Source organism: Phodopus roborovskii, unplaced genomic scaffold, assembly GCF_943737965.1.
Source record: "Phodopus roborovskii unplaced genomic scaffold, PHOROB, whole genome shotgun sequence".
Taxonomy (NCBI): Eukaryota; Metazoa; Chordata; class Mammalia; order Rodentia; family Cricetidae; genus Phodopus; species Phodopus roborovskii.
This window is the reverse complement of record NW_026126517.1, coordinates 15,042,666-15,057,135: the sequence shown is the minus strand read 5'-3', so window position 1 is coordinate 15,057,135 and position 14,470 is coordinate 15,042,666. Positions and strand designations below refer to the sequence as shown.

Below are 14,470 nucleotides of genomic sequence, written 5' to 3'. Positions count from 1 at the left end.
TGCAGAGGTCATGGGTTGGGGCTGCTTCCTGGCTCTCTGCTCCTGGCTTGCTCAGCCTGCTTTCCTATAAATTCCAAGACCACCAGCACAAGGGTGGCACCACCTACAATGGTGCCATCAATTACTAATTAGGAAAATGCCTTCCAGCTGGATCTTATGAAGAGAAGATGTTTTTTCAATTGAGACTCTCTCTCTCTCTTTCTGCTCTGACTTTAGCTTGTCTCAAGTTGACATAAAACTACTTTGTGCACCTGTGCTCCTGTACCTTCTGTACCCTGGAAACACAGGGTTAACTTTTCCTAGGATGCCCAAGCCCTGATATTCCTGTACTTGGCATAGGTGTTAAGATTTCTACAGTTCATCTGGGCCCTCCATGCTTCCCTTTCTCAGATTCTATTTTCCTTCCTTCTTGCCCTCCATCGTTCTAGTGTTGACTGCTTTATAGCACCCACACACCCATTGAACAAATGAGATGATGGATAAGCCCTACAATGAAGCTGGTTCTCCAACAGTGAACATGACACACATGGCACCTACCCTTGATGAAGCTTCAGTTTTGAGTGATGTGTTTTCTGCCAGGCATTCCAGCAAACAATAACTCCATCATTTTACTTAGGGGTATGTTATATAATTTCTTATAGATGTGACCTGAGTATACAATGTAAGGGAGGAGGTTCGTGCATGCAGCAAGCATAGTTAGGTGTGATAGGAGGTGGTGACAAGGACATGATTCAGCCCACAATTACACATCTACAGTGGCCAGTTTCCTCCATCCTACCTCTACTTTTCATGCTCTACAACCTCTTAATAGTCTGTCCTAGTCTTGAGTTTGGAAAGATGTAACTGTTTCCTATTTTAAGAAAGTCTACAGTTTTAAAGTAATATATTGCTTGGGGTTTTTACATCCCCCATCCCACCCCACCCCCCAGACTACATGTTTCAAACTAAAAAAAAAAATGCAGACATTGCTAGCCAGAGCATTGCTAGTAAGTGCATTCCACCACCAGACACAACTTGTTGACATTTTCAGTTGTGTTTGTTTGTCTTCAAAATTATGACTTTTGTTGATTCTTTGTGGATTTCACATCATGCTTTCCAATCCCCCTTATCTCTTTGTCTCCTCACATGTGCCCTCTGCCCTTGCAACCTCTTCCCCAAATCAAAACCCAAGTTAAAATAAAAACCAAAACCCAAACAAAACAAAGAGGCAAAAGAAAAATAAATAAGGAGAAGGAGAAGAAACTTGTGGTAGGTGCAGCGTGGTCTGTTGAGTCACACAATTTATCCTTCAGTCCACTCATCTTTCCTTGCCAATATTCATTGCCAGGAGTCATTGGTCTGACTTGAGGCCTCTGGTTCCTATTACACTGTGGATAATGGGCTCTCACTGGAGTGCCTTATAGATGTCCTGTTGTTGTCCCGTGTCATGGAGATCCTGTGGTTTTGCATCTGTAGGTTTGTCCCCATCACATGATCCAACAGTTCATAGACTCAGTGGAAGTTGGTGTGGGTCAACTCAAGGCCCTGGATCTGGGCCTGGGTGGTCGGTGGGCTAGTCAGTTCCATAGCTTTCTCTCATCTCACTACCCAGGTGAGCTCTCAAGCACTGCCTTGGCTAGCTTACCCAATGCAGTAAGGGGTGGGGCCATTTTTGCCTGTTCTCTGGGCCCTCAGATTCAGGTCCCCCTCATTCATATTACCAGGACCAGCTCTACTGCTTTGCCCAGGCATGGTGCAGAGGGGGGCTGGGCAGGCGGGGGCCCATCTTTCCCTCACCCATGCCACCGAATGGTAGACTAGGGGTGTGGGGTCAGCTCAAATATTTCACACCCTGAGAGCTGGCTTGCCTGCATCCGCGACCATAAAGTCACCTCTAGTGTGCTGCCCAGGTAAGGTGCACATATGCCTACTGCATATCTAGCTAGGGGCCAGTGAAGAGCAGGGCTGGCTCAGCACAGCGTGGTTCCAGTTACCCCCATGCTAACACAAACCATGAGCATCACAACAGACTCCAGCTGCTGCAGAACCACAGGACCCAGAAGCATGACCCCGGATGAAACCATGGCCCAGTAGTTATGTGTTGCATCACAGACCTTGGGCATCTGTGTGGCCTTTGGCGGCAACATGGACAACGGACATCAATATAGACCCTGGTTGTGGTAGGACCATAGACCTAGACACAGTCCTAGGCAGCAGCTAGGGCCGGAATGTCACCATGGTCCAGATGGCAGAGCAGGCTGCCTGGACCCACATGGCCTCTGCTATAGTGTAGTCCATAGTCACCAATGTGACCTGAGATGGCAGCCCAGACCATAGGCCCCTGCAAAGTACCCAGGGGCAACAGGAGCTAAAGACATCAGCACAGAGTCCCTCGGCTGCTCCAGGTCCCCAGACCAAGTGTGGCCCAGGTCCAGATATCTCCCTGGACTTGGGTGGCCAACTGGCCATTCATGTCAGCCAGTTCCTTACCACCTTCAACTCTCCTGCCTCCCTCCCGAGCCCTTGAACTATTCCACTTCTCCATCCCTTCTCCCTCCCCACCCTGTACTCTCTCACCACAGTGGTGCCCAACTGCCCATCCAGCACCAGGGCTCTTGGTTGGGTCACAGATGGCACTTGGCTGAGTACTGCCTGCCCCAGCCACAAGGAATGGTGCGTGGGGCTGTAGTCCTTCTTCCATTCCCGCCCTAGAGATCGTGGGCAGCACTTGGTGTGATGGTACCGGATTGCATGGAGCCAGGGGCACCATTTGTACTCTTGGCTGATTTTGATCCCCAGAATATAAAGTCTGGGGTAGCACATATTGTGTCCTTTGCAGATTCGGGACCAGGTGGGGCCGGTGGCTCCTGGTTTGTTGTGATTCCCCCAGACCAAAAAGTTTGGGAAGGGGCTTATTCTGCTTACAGTATTCTGTAACTCCACTTCCAGGAAATCTGACACCCTCTGTTAGTCTCTGTGGGCACTAGACATGCATGTGCTGCACAGGCATACATGCAGGCAAAACACCCCTACACATAAAATAGAAATGAAAACATTTATAATTTTAACATTTCTTCTTTGCATTTCTGTTCACTGAATCATGACCCTGAGGCATGTCAGCAAGCATTCTCCTGCTGATCATGTCTTGAGTCTCACATCCTGCTTATCTCATCACATGTCTCTGATGTTGTTTCTACTCTGTTTATCTGTGTCTGCTGTCTGCTAGGGAGTTCATTGAATGCCTTACATAATTTATTTCACCAGTTTGGTATGTTCGTTTAGCTTATTCTCAATAAAAATCTCTTAAGCATTGGTGTGTGTGTGTGTGTGTGTGTGTGTGTGTGTCTGTGTGCGTGTGTGTGTGTCTGTGTGTGTACACATAGAGAGGCCCCTGGGTGGAGTTCAGAGGTCACCATACAGGAGTCAATTCTCTCCTTCTACCATGTTGATTCTGAGGTCAGAATATAAGTGGTCATGCTAGGCAGTCAGAGCCATTACCTGCTTAGTCAATTTTTAAAATCAGATAATCAGAAGTGGTTCAGTAGTCAAAAGTGATGCTAAGTATGATAATGTGAGTTCAAACTCTGGGACCTATGTAGTAGGAGGAAAGAGCCCCCTCTTCTAGAAGTTGCCCTGTGACTTTCACACACCTTATATGGCTTGCAAATGCATGTGTGCCCAAACACACACACCATAAATAAATGTAATAAAACAGTCACAGTATAGCTGGGTATTGGTGGCACACACCTTTAATCCCAGCACTTGGCAGGCAGAAGCAGGAGGATCTCTGTGAGTTTGAGGCCATTCTGGTCTATAGAGCAAGTTCCTGGGTAGGCTCCAAAGCCACAGAGAAACCCTGTCTCTAAAAACAAAACAAAACAAAACAAAAACAAAAACAAAATAATCACAGTATGATTTAAACAACAATTTTTTTTTGTTTTTCAGACACACCCTCTACAATGTACCTAAGATACACCCTCTTCTAAGACCACAGACCATACAATATTAGTGCCCACATTCTGATTGTGTTTCCTCAGTCAAACCTCTTTGGAAACATCCTCCTATACACACCACACACTTAGAAGTGTGTTTCCCATGCAATTCTAAAATGAAGTCAAGTTGACACAGAAGATAAACCATCACTAAGCCATATTCAAATTTTGTTCTTTTTCTTGGCCAGCAGTAAGTACTGTGAGGCTTTCTGGATGCTGGCAGGGGCAGTGAATCCTCCCTCACATGTACTACATGGCTACTGTAGATCAAATGGTCCTTAGACCATGATTTCCCTGCTGTAAGCAGATGTAGTTCAGAGCATCTGAGGTAGGGCAGACCCATAGGCCATGAGGATTAACTGTGGTTTTCAAACTAGGGTGGATTTACTGACACACTCTCCATCAATGGCTAATGATGATCTGCAATTCTTTCTGGGGTGTGTTTCCAGTTCTCTTGGGAAAGTATTGATCTGTATCCAGTGATAAATGTGAGATTAGATTAGCTTCACAGGAAACTGCCAGACCCCTGCAGAGTTAACCAGGTTGCATTCTCACTGCTGTGTGAGAGCCGCCCCACGTGAGTGCCAGCACAGGCACTGTCTCTTCAGCCATTCTAGCGCACGCACGGGCAGTGGTTGCACGTGCACTTTACTATGGAAGTGACACCCAGTGCCTTTCACTTGTTTCCTTACTACCAGAACCCCCTTAGTCAAGTTTCTGTCCTGACTGGTTAAGTCAGGTTTGCTGACCAGAGAAAACCCTTCACATATTCTGACTAAGCTCTTAGATTTTTTTCTTATACCTTCTCAGATATTTAATAATGTTTTCCCATTAGCAGCAGATACAGATTCTAGCTTCTTCAAGTACTTTTTTAAACACTCTGACAGAGTGTCTCAGGGACTAAGGGTTAATGGAAGAGTTTATTTTATCTCATAATTTATAATGCACCATCAGTTTCTTTCCTGAGTCCTATGGAGTGGATGTGTGACCTACTCCAAAGTCCTATGTTCCAAATTCCATATGAAATAGAATTCCTGATGGTCTATGGAAGTGACTAGCTCATAAGTGTGGAGCCCTCATAAATGAGATTCACTTCCTCATCAAAGACACAGACACAGGAACTCCATGTTCTCTCCTGCCATGTGAGGACATGGAGAAGAGGGTTGTTTATGGATCAGGAAATGCCCTCACCAGAGACTAAATCTCCTGGGACCCTCATCTTGCATTTCATAGACCTCAATAGAAATAAACATCTACTCTTCTTGAGCTACCTACAGTGTAGATTTGCTGTTCTGGGCCAGCATCCTAAAAGGACTAAGCAAATGATATTTTGTATTTAATATGAGAATTGTTTGCTGAACTCACAGTTCTTAAAGAGTACAAATATTTAGGGGTGGAGAGATGGCTCAGTGGTTTAGAGCACTGGCTGCTCTCTCAGAGGAACAGGGTTTGATTCTCATCACCCACATGGCCGTTCCCAGTCACTTGTAACTGCAGGTCCAATGGGTCTGATGCCCTCTTCTGGCCTCCAAGGGCACCAAGTGTACATGTGGTACAGAGACATACGAGGAAAAAAACCATACACATGAAATACTAAACAAGTTATTTCTAAAGTATAGAAGTCCATTTCATTAGTTTTTCATCTTCAAGTTAAATATTTTAGTCTCTGACATATTTGAGTCAAATTTTACATATCATCTGAAGGGTGAATCACAGATATTTTATTCATTTAAAATTGCCAGTATACTGGGAGGTGTTTTTTAGGGCATTGGGGAAGGAAAGTTATCAGGGTATGACGAAGCTGTCAACCATACATGCTAAAATGCCAAATTTGTTGGCAAAATGTGCCTATTGGTGAAATAGTGGCACTAAGTTTTTTTTGGGCTAAACTGCTTTCTGGTTAGAACTGAAACTTGTTCCTAGTGCCTGTTGCTCTAACTTGGTCAAAATCCTGTATCTTAGGATTCCATAGGCAAGGGTGTTGTTTTGTTAAGTGAACATTTGGTAAAACTGCCTCCCAGGTATTAGTGATTTTATACAGACTACTTCTGCATTAGGCACTGGACAGAAAGCCTTTTCTGCAGTGAAGTCAATTAAGTTAAACAGTGACTCACAAGTGAGCAGATGACCACGGAGTGCTCTGTGCTAATTGAAACTTCTGTGTCAACCTTCCCAAGCATGGGGACTTTGTGCAAGAGAGAGAGAGGAAGAATGTAGGAGCCAGAGGATGGGAGGGTGCTGTGAGACACTGTCACCTGGCCCTGACATGGCCATGGAGGTCATGACCTTCCCTTAGCTGTGGGTGCACACCTGGGGAGGAAGGACACGGGTTCGGAATCTCAGGACAAGCGGGTGGAGCAGCTGTGGGTTAATAGGACTGAGATACATTGTATACATGAAGGAAATGTTAAGGAGTAAATGAAAAATATTTTAAAAATGAGATAAAATTTACCCCATGATTCGACATTTTCCCTGTAGAACAAGACAGACATGTTTTATGTCTTATATTGTACTAGTTGTAAACGTTTTTCTTTTTTCTTTTTTTTAATGTTGTGAAATATCAAGTTTTTTAAAAAATGACTTTATTTAAATATTATGTATATAGTGTTCTGTCCACATGTATTCCTGCAGGCCAGAAGAGATTGTTGTGAACCATCGTGTGGTTGCTGGGAATTGGACCTCTGGAAGACCAGCTAGTGTTCTTTACCACTGAGACATCTCTCCAGCTCCATTGTAAACATTTTATGATTCCATTTTGTTCTCATTATTGTGTTGATTAGCTTTATCCATTTTCCAAGTGGATTTATTTTGCCAGTCTAGGGCTCACAGTATAAGAAATAGATTGCTCTATGTATTTTCAGTGGGTTGCAGGATGCACTAGACTTTATTCAGTTGGTGGCTGAACCTGCTTGCCTCAGGACTGTGTTATATGACTGAACCCAGAATCAGGCAAAGGGGGCTAGCCTGAAGCTCCAAACTGTCAATCGGATGTTGTTTTGTCTTCTAGGCTAATGAAATGGCAAGCTTGGAAGGGTGCAAGTTCTGACCTATAGGAGGAAGAACAGGACTTTCTTCTGACCAGAGGATTTTAAAACCATTATATGGGCCAAGTCAGCATGCCAGCAGCCATCTTTTGCCCAACCTCTATGCCAGGGTCCCTTTCTGCAGAATTGGATTTTAAATACTGCCCCATTTGTATTATTCTCTTGAAGTTGTTATCTAATGTCCAACAATTGTATACATGATCAAAGCTTTCCTTTAAGGAACATGATAGCATTTACATGGAGAAATGTTGCATTTGCTCCTAACTACTTAGGTAACAAGGTCGACTAGTTTGTGTGTCTACAACCCTTTTTGAAAGCAGTTTATCTGTAATTAGAAGTATTTATTTTAAAAGTATCAAGCCCTTTTCAGAATCTTCTTTTTAGTCCCATCCTCTATCAGCTGTCTAAAAATGTTCCTAGTTATGTCAGCTGTAGGTGTCAAGACACTGTGGCAGATTGTACTGTTGGGCAAGAGAGATTTTTGGGAGAGTGCTTGATGCTATAGGTGGACAAAGAGACAGCAGGTTAGCAAGGACTCTGAGCAAAGTTCAGACACACGTAATAGAGAGCAAAGACCTTTTTCTAAGTTCCAGAAGTAGCAGGGAGGTTCTATGACAAGTGAGTGCTGAGTAAGGGACAGTACCTGCTTTAGTCAGGCTGTCTCTGATGCCCATAGAGAGATGCCCATGTCCTTTTGGGGTCCTCATGCAGAATCACCTATGAGGGTGCAGAGAGACAGAGCTACAGACAGGCATGACTTGAGTAGCAGCTGATGTTGGATCTACCACCCAAGGCTTCTAGACATCTTGGTATGAAGAGCTCTGCTAACAGGATGCAGTGTGCCCAATGCTTCACCCATCACAGTGGGAATTGTGACCTTCTCTCTGGCCACACCTTTGTACAAGGGAACACATGCTGAGAGAGATTCTGTTCCCCATCTGGGGTGATATCCCCTATAATTTGGTTCTGGGCCTCAAAGGCCTTCATGAGAGCTATTCTTTTAGAAAAGAACATTTTGGCTAGTTGCTTTCATAACACACACTTCAGAAGTGGAAAGATAATGAAAAATTTGGATGGATATATAGAGAAGAAAGAAAAGAAAACAAAACAAAACAAAAAAAACCTCATACACAGTGGGCAAGTTTACTGTGGAAGGGAATATAGAAACTCCAGTCTCCCAGGCAGCTTGTTAGCCTTTGCCTTTCAGAGGAGAGAGTGCATTCGAGGTATCTGTGGGTAGCAAAAGAGAACATCTGTCCTTAGATACACGTGGTGTCTGCTATTGTGCTGGAAACAATAAGGCAAGGTTCAGTGGTGAAGGCCTTTACCAGATGGAACTTATAGAAACATAAGGAAAAAATATATATTATAAGCAAATATAGAAACTATAAGGAAATATGTACTAGAGAGAGGAGAGAGAGAGAGAGAAAGAGAGAGAGAGAGAGAGAATTGGTCAGTCGGTCTCATCTCAGTTGTCAATCCTGTGATATGGTATTTGAATAGATAAAAGTTAGTATCCACTGCTTTCTTATATGGTACATTGTATAACATTACATGTTATTTCCTGAGTCTGCTTATTTGGGGGAGGCATCTGTGGGCACTAGGAATTAGATTCCAAATTTTTAGAGAATGAATCACAAGTCACCATATCTGGCTCCAGTCAGGTCTGATCCTGATTGTTGGTGGCCATTTTAGAGTTTACTCTTAGCTTTCTTGTCTACATTTCTCTCCAATGAGATGAGTGATGGGTGATCACATTTTTTTTTCTGATACTGTACTCCAGCCGAGAAGAAATATCTGAGGGCTCCGGTTGGCACTGATCCATCATAGTGTCACAGGGCTGTAAGCCTAAAAGCCTTGAGCTGCATTAGCAAAGGAAGAGAGTGTGTATCATGGGGTGTGGAAATCTAGAAGGTTAAGCAAGCAGAAGCTTAAGACAGACAACAGAATGACAAACAAGAACAAAGGGACGGTGGGAGCTAAGAGAACTCACACAAATTGAAAAATGCTTCCTAGGAATGGAGTCACCCAGGAGGTCTGTATTAGTCAGGGTTCTCTAATGGAACAGAACTTGTAGACTGGAGTCTTATTAGGGTGGCTTACAGGATGTGGTCCAGCTAGTTCAACAATGGCTGTCTACTAACAGAACATCTAAGACTTCAGTAGTTGTGTAGTCTACAATGCTGGATGTCCTAGCTGGTCTTCATTATACTCTGGAATCCCAGAGAAGTAGGCTTTGATGCTAGTGAAGGAATGGTCTCCCCACTGAGAGTGAGGGCAAGCAGGCTAAGGGCAGTGGCTTGCTTCTTTTATTTCCCTTATATAGGCTTGCCCAGAAGGTGTGGCCTAGATTATAGGTGGTCTTCCCACCTCATAGGATCAGGATTAAAATCAGGCCTTCCCACTTCAAGTGATTTAATTAAGAAAAATCACTTACAAGTGTACCCAACCACTTGGTATTTAGTTAATTCCAGATGTAGTCAAGTTGACAACTAAGAATAGCTATCAGAAGGAACCCCTTGAATCATTTGATAATGTCAGACTTTTGGGAGATTTTTCTCTACTTCTGAAGTAGTGGCTTTGACATACCAAGTGTCACTGAGGAGGGCATGTGTGCACAGTGTGTCTGCAGAAAGGATGTCTAGGTTTGCAGGACTGTTCTGTCAGGGAGTTGACACACTGTCTTCACTCTCTTTACAATGAGTCAATAAACGATTGTGGTAGCTCCAAATGCAGTTTTTTTTTTTTTTTATGTGGAGCATTGCTTCAACTTAGGAATGGGAGGAGAAAGCAGGAATCTCAAAGTTACACATCCTTTTGGTGCTAAGTAAGCACAGCTGATTTTCGCCTTTGAACCTGTTTGGGAGGTTTTTAGACAGCATACATGGTCTCTGTGTAATTCTGTTTTATCAGTGTTGCTTTAAGTTTCCTTACTCCATTAGTGAGACAGGGAAACCAGATCCAGAATGAAAGGCCTGATTTTCCATCATGCTTTCCTTCAATGACTCTGTAGTTTTCCTTGTCTTTCTATATCTTCCCCAGGAAGACAACTGTAGTCTACATGGAAGATGAATCTGAATCTGAAATTTGGGTTTCACTGATTTATTGAGAAGTTAAATGTATACCTAGATATATATCCCATTCACAAACAGAGAATTCAAAATCTGGATGTAGAGGATGACAATTTCCTTCCATGTGGAGTCATAGCCTAGTGTGTGTAGCACTCTCTAGGCTCCTCAGTCACTCAGTTTTAAAATTCCTTTGAATATCACACCTATTAATCCCCATTTGAAAACTAGAGAAATAAATATGTGGACAAATATCTAGAAGTACTTGGACCACTGGGTAGAAGTATAGAAGTGAGCAGGCATAGTGAAGCACGTAGGATCTGTGCTTCCCCCAGGCTATCTACTCAGTCCATCCGCGTGGAATCTCATTGGCTTCCCTTTCTAGCCTGAGCTCATATATAAGCATGCATTGTAGAGACTAGGCATTGAGTGCTCTATCCTGCTCTCCACTGCTCTCTTAACCCGGATCATACTGCCATGGGGAAGCACTTCTTGCTGCTCCTGCTGGGCCTCTCCTTGGTGGTGGGCTTCCTGCAAGGTGAGATCCTGGCAGATGGAAGGGGCCAGTGCTGGTGGGCAGACATACTGGTGAAGGGTATTGGGTTTGGGGAGGTCCCGAACAAGATGTAAGACCTGACAACTTTTATATGTGGACCCCACAGCCCTCATCTCCATATGCTCGCATCCATCTCTTCCCCTCCCCTCTGCTGTATACATTGTGGGCTTCTTCAATCCCCCTCCTCCTCTGTCATGCCTGTGCTCCTTGTGTCCTTTCTGCTGGTCCTTCAGTTCACCTCTATATTCTTAACAAACCTTCACAATTCCTCCAGCTTACCTATGTATAGACCTAAATTTGTATTGGAGGTGATGCAGGAAGGTACCTGACAGGATGGAGATGATGAAGTAATTGATGGGACCACTTGTCTGTTACAGGTGGTAGGCTCAAGCTCATAGATTTGATCTTCCTCCTCACATGGCAGTCCATTCACAGTATTTGAACTGGGGAAACTTGGCTCTTCAAATCCCCTCCTAGGGACCAAGGTCGGGGCTACCCAGTAGGGGGTCAGCTCAGCATACATCCAGCTCTTTCCTTAGTGATTGTTTCTTATTCATTGATTATAGCCACAGGCTCAGCTCCTGTCCGATGCTTTAGGAGGTGCTCTGAATGAACCTCTTATCCTTGCTTTTGCCTTTTTAGCTCTGACATGTTTGCAGTGTGACCTGTTAAACTCTGATGGAGTGTGTGAGAAAGGAGAAACCACCTGTGAGGCTAAAGATGACCAGGAATGTGGCATAATGGTAGTCTCTGAAGGTTTGTCAAGCCTGGGACATGTTGGGGTGATCCTGTTTGTTGCTTAGGAATGAATCAGCCCACTTTATAATCCTGGCAGAGACTGGGATTCTGTGTTTCTGTGTAAACTCAGGAGAAGTCTCCTTTCCATTTGCTACTGGTTGCCTACCAGTACCTTTGCCAGATGAAGAAACTTTTTTGAGGTGGGGGGGTCTCTGCATGGTCTCTAGAGATTTCTGGAAAACATATTCTGGAATGAGAGGACTTAAACTGTAAAATTTCAGGCAGTAATTTTGGGAGGCATGCCTGCATGCTAGATTACAGGTTGGTAGATGATAACAACCACACCTGAGTGTGGCTGGCATACATCACTGGGGAGTGTAGGTCTCCTTATTTTGTGAGACTCTGATATCCAAAATGTGTATGCTTGGCCCTCATTTTTTGTTTGTTTTGGTTTTTTTTGTTTTTGTTTTTGTGCAGGTCATGATATCCTGTTTGGGCAGCAGGATTGTTCTTCCAGGTGTTTAAATAATACTTACACCCATTATAACCTAACACTGGACTTTACGTGTTGCCATGACCAATCTTTGTGTAATGAGTTTTAGAGGCTGGGTCCTTCCTTGCCCAGTTCTGCTGCAGGTGAGTCCTTATTTTTTCCCTGTCCTCTCAAGTCTTATGACACTGAATCATCAATTCCCTGCATGGCCTATCCCTGTCCCCTGCCTGGAATCAGCATCAGCTGCTGATGTTTCAATAATCCAGTTGGCAATAGAGCAATGTTCTCTGCTTCCCCAAATCCCAAGTGCTTTCTCCTTTCAGATTCTTGCTTCCTTCTTTTCCTTCCTCCATCCTCCATAATTCGCTGATGTTTGCCCCACTTTCCTCTGTTCCTCTCACTTTTCTGTTGTCAACACTGTTTTATCCTAGTGAGTATGACAGACCTCACAGCCCCTTCATGAACCTTCAGATTAGTGGTGCCTCTTCTTCCAAGGTTCTAGCAGACATTAGTTGCAGTGTCTCTCTTCATTCTTCTTCACTGAATGGAAGACATATGCTATATGATCTCTCACTGCTGTGACCTGAGTACAGCAGTATAGTGCAGCAATGATATACTTTAGTTTATGATTTCAGAGGTTTGCATCGTGGTGGGGAGGATGTAGTGGACCAGAGATGTTCACATTATGGTGTGTAGGACACTCAGCTGAGCATAGTAGGAAGGGATGAGGACAGGATACAACCTCCAAGGCTGTGGTCCTTGCTTTCTCCAATTCAGCCTGTAACTCCCTTAATAATCTATCCAAAATTTGAATGTATTAATGGCTTAAATAGTTTAATTAGGTCAGAGACATCATATCCTATCCATGTCTACAAAGTGACACCCCGAGCAGTATTTGAGGATTCTCTTATGTAACCCTGATACAATCAAGTTTATGGTAGAGACTAGTCATCACATGGGCTGAAGTCACTGCCACATCCAATTCTGTTTTGTGTGTGCATGGAAAGTTGGCCCAGTTTAGCTTTATTTCTAGTAAATTACATAAATTTGAAGTTGATGTTGTTTGCGTCTTCATTTTTATAATTTTTCTAGCATATTCCTTACTAATCTTAGAAAATACAGACAATGCAGTCCAAGGAAGCATGGTTAGTAATCCCATTGTTCCCTGCAAAGACAAAGCTTGTTTATATGTTCAGGCATATATTCCAAAGTTTTAAAATCATTGACAAAGTCTGGCATGTATTTACATATGACTATTATACACTTACAAGTATTAAAATCTCTTCTTTTTCAGCACTGTTCACTGAATCCTGTCTGGAGCATGCAAGCAAGCATTCTACTACTGACCCTGTCATGAACCCTATGTCTTGGTCTTTCCATCATATGCCTTATATCTTTTGTAGTCTTAGTGTATCTTACTCTATTATATTTGATACTCTGTCATTCTTGTGTACCTTTAAAAGTTTAATTCGTTAATTCTGTGTAGTTGTCTAGATTACTTTTAATTACAAGATATTTACATTTATTTATTTTGTGTGTGTTTTTATGTTGATATGCCGTGATGTGTATGGAGGTTCAAAGTGAACCTGCAACAGTCAGTTCTCTCCTTCCACTGTGAAGACCAAACTCAGTGGTCAGGCTTAGTGGTCAATGCACTCATACTCTGTGTCATATTATCTCTCCTCAAGTTTAAAAATCACACACTTGGAGGGGGGTGGGCACTGGATAAAGTTACTTGTCACTAAGCCTGATTACCTGAGTTCAGTTTCTGGGACCCACATGGTAGAAGGAGAAAATGAATTCATACAAGTTCTTCTCTGACCTTCACAAGCTGACCATTGCAGGACACAAATGCACACTCACTCACGCGGGCATTCATAGTGAAAAAGATAAACAATAAATGCAGTGAAAAATAATTCAATTATAGCATTGTTATTTTTATCCCTTCCACATTCTCTCCTTTATCCTACCTTTCCATTCTCCTTCCCATTTAACCCTTTCTGTACCGTTATTCTCATTTAACCCTTGATATCCCTGCATCCTAATATTCTTTTCTTGAAGTCCCACTCTCCCTTGGCCCTTTACTAATTTCCTGATATTTGTGGGTATTCCAAATGGAGTGCACATGTCTGAAGAATCAAAACTAATACCCATGAATGAGAGAAATGAAATACCAATAGTTAATGGAATGTGAAGATCAAAGAAGGAGCAAGAGGGAAGTTGGCAAGGGAGGGGATACTGCAAGGGACAGCTAAAACTAAGGGTCATTTAGGGGCCATATGGAAACTTAATGCAGTTGAAACTTCCTGTAACATATATATATATATATATATATATATACACACACACACACACACACACACACACACACGAAGGTGAGCTAAATGAAATTGCCAAATAATGGGGCAGAAAGAGCACCAACTGTACATTTCTCATCCCCAAATGAAAATTCCAGGACTAGGACTGGGTTCCATCTAATTGAATTGTTAGACAAAGGAGTCCCATGGTGTGGTGGTTTGAATGAGAATGGCACTCATAGGGTCATTGAGAGTGCCACTATTAGGAGGTGTGGCCTTGTTGGAGTAGGTGTGGCTTGGGGG

General features: G+C 43.2%; 1 long non-coding RNA gene across 1 annotated transcript; it reads left to right on the top strand.

Moving 5' to 3' along the window:
* Positions 1-11,277: 11,277 nt before the first annotated feature.
* LOC127231262 (uncharacterized) lies at positions 11,278-13,381 on the top strand. Its single transcript, XR_007835284.1, has 3 exons — positions 11,278-11,395; positions 11,855-12,013; positions 13,165-13,381. It is a non-coding gene; the product is annotated as an uncharacterized LOC127231262 (long non-coding RNA).
* The last annotated feature ends 1,089 nt before the right edge of the window (positions 13,382-14,470 follow it).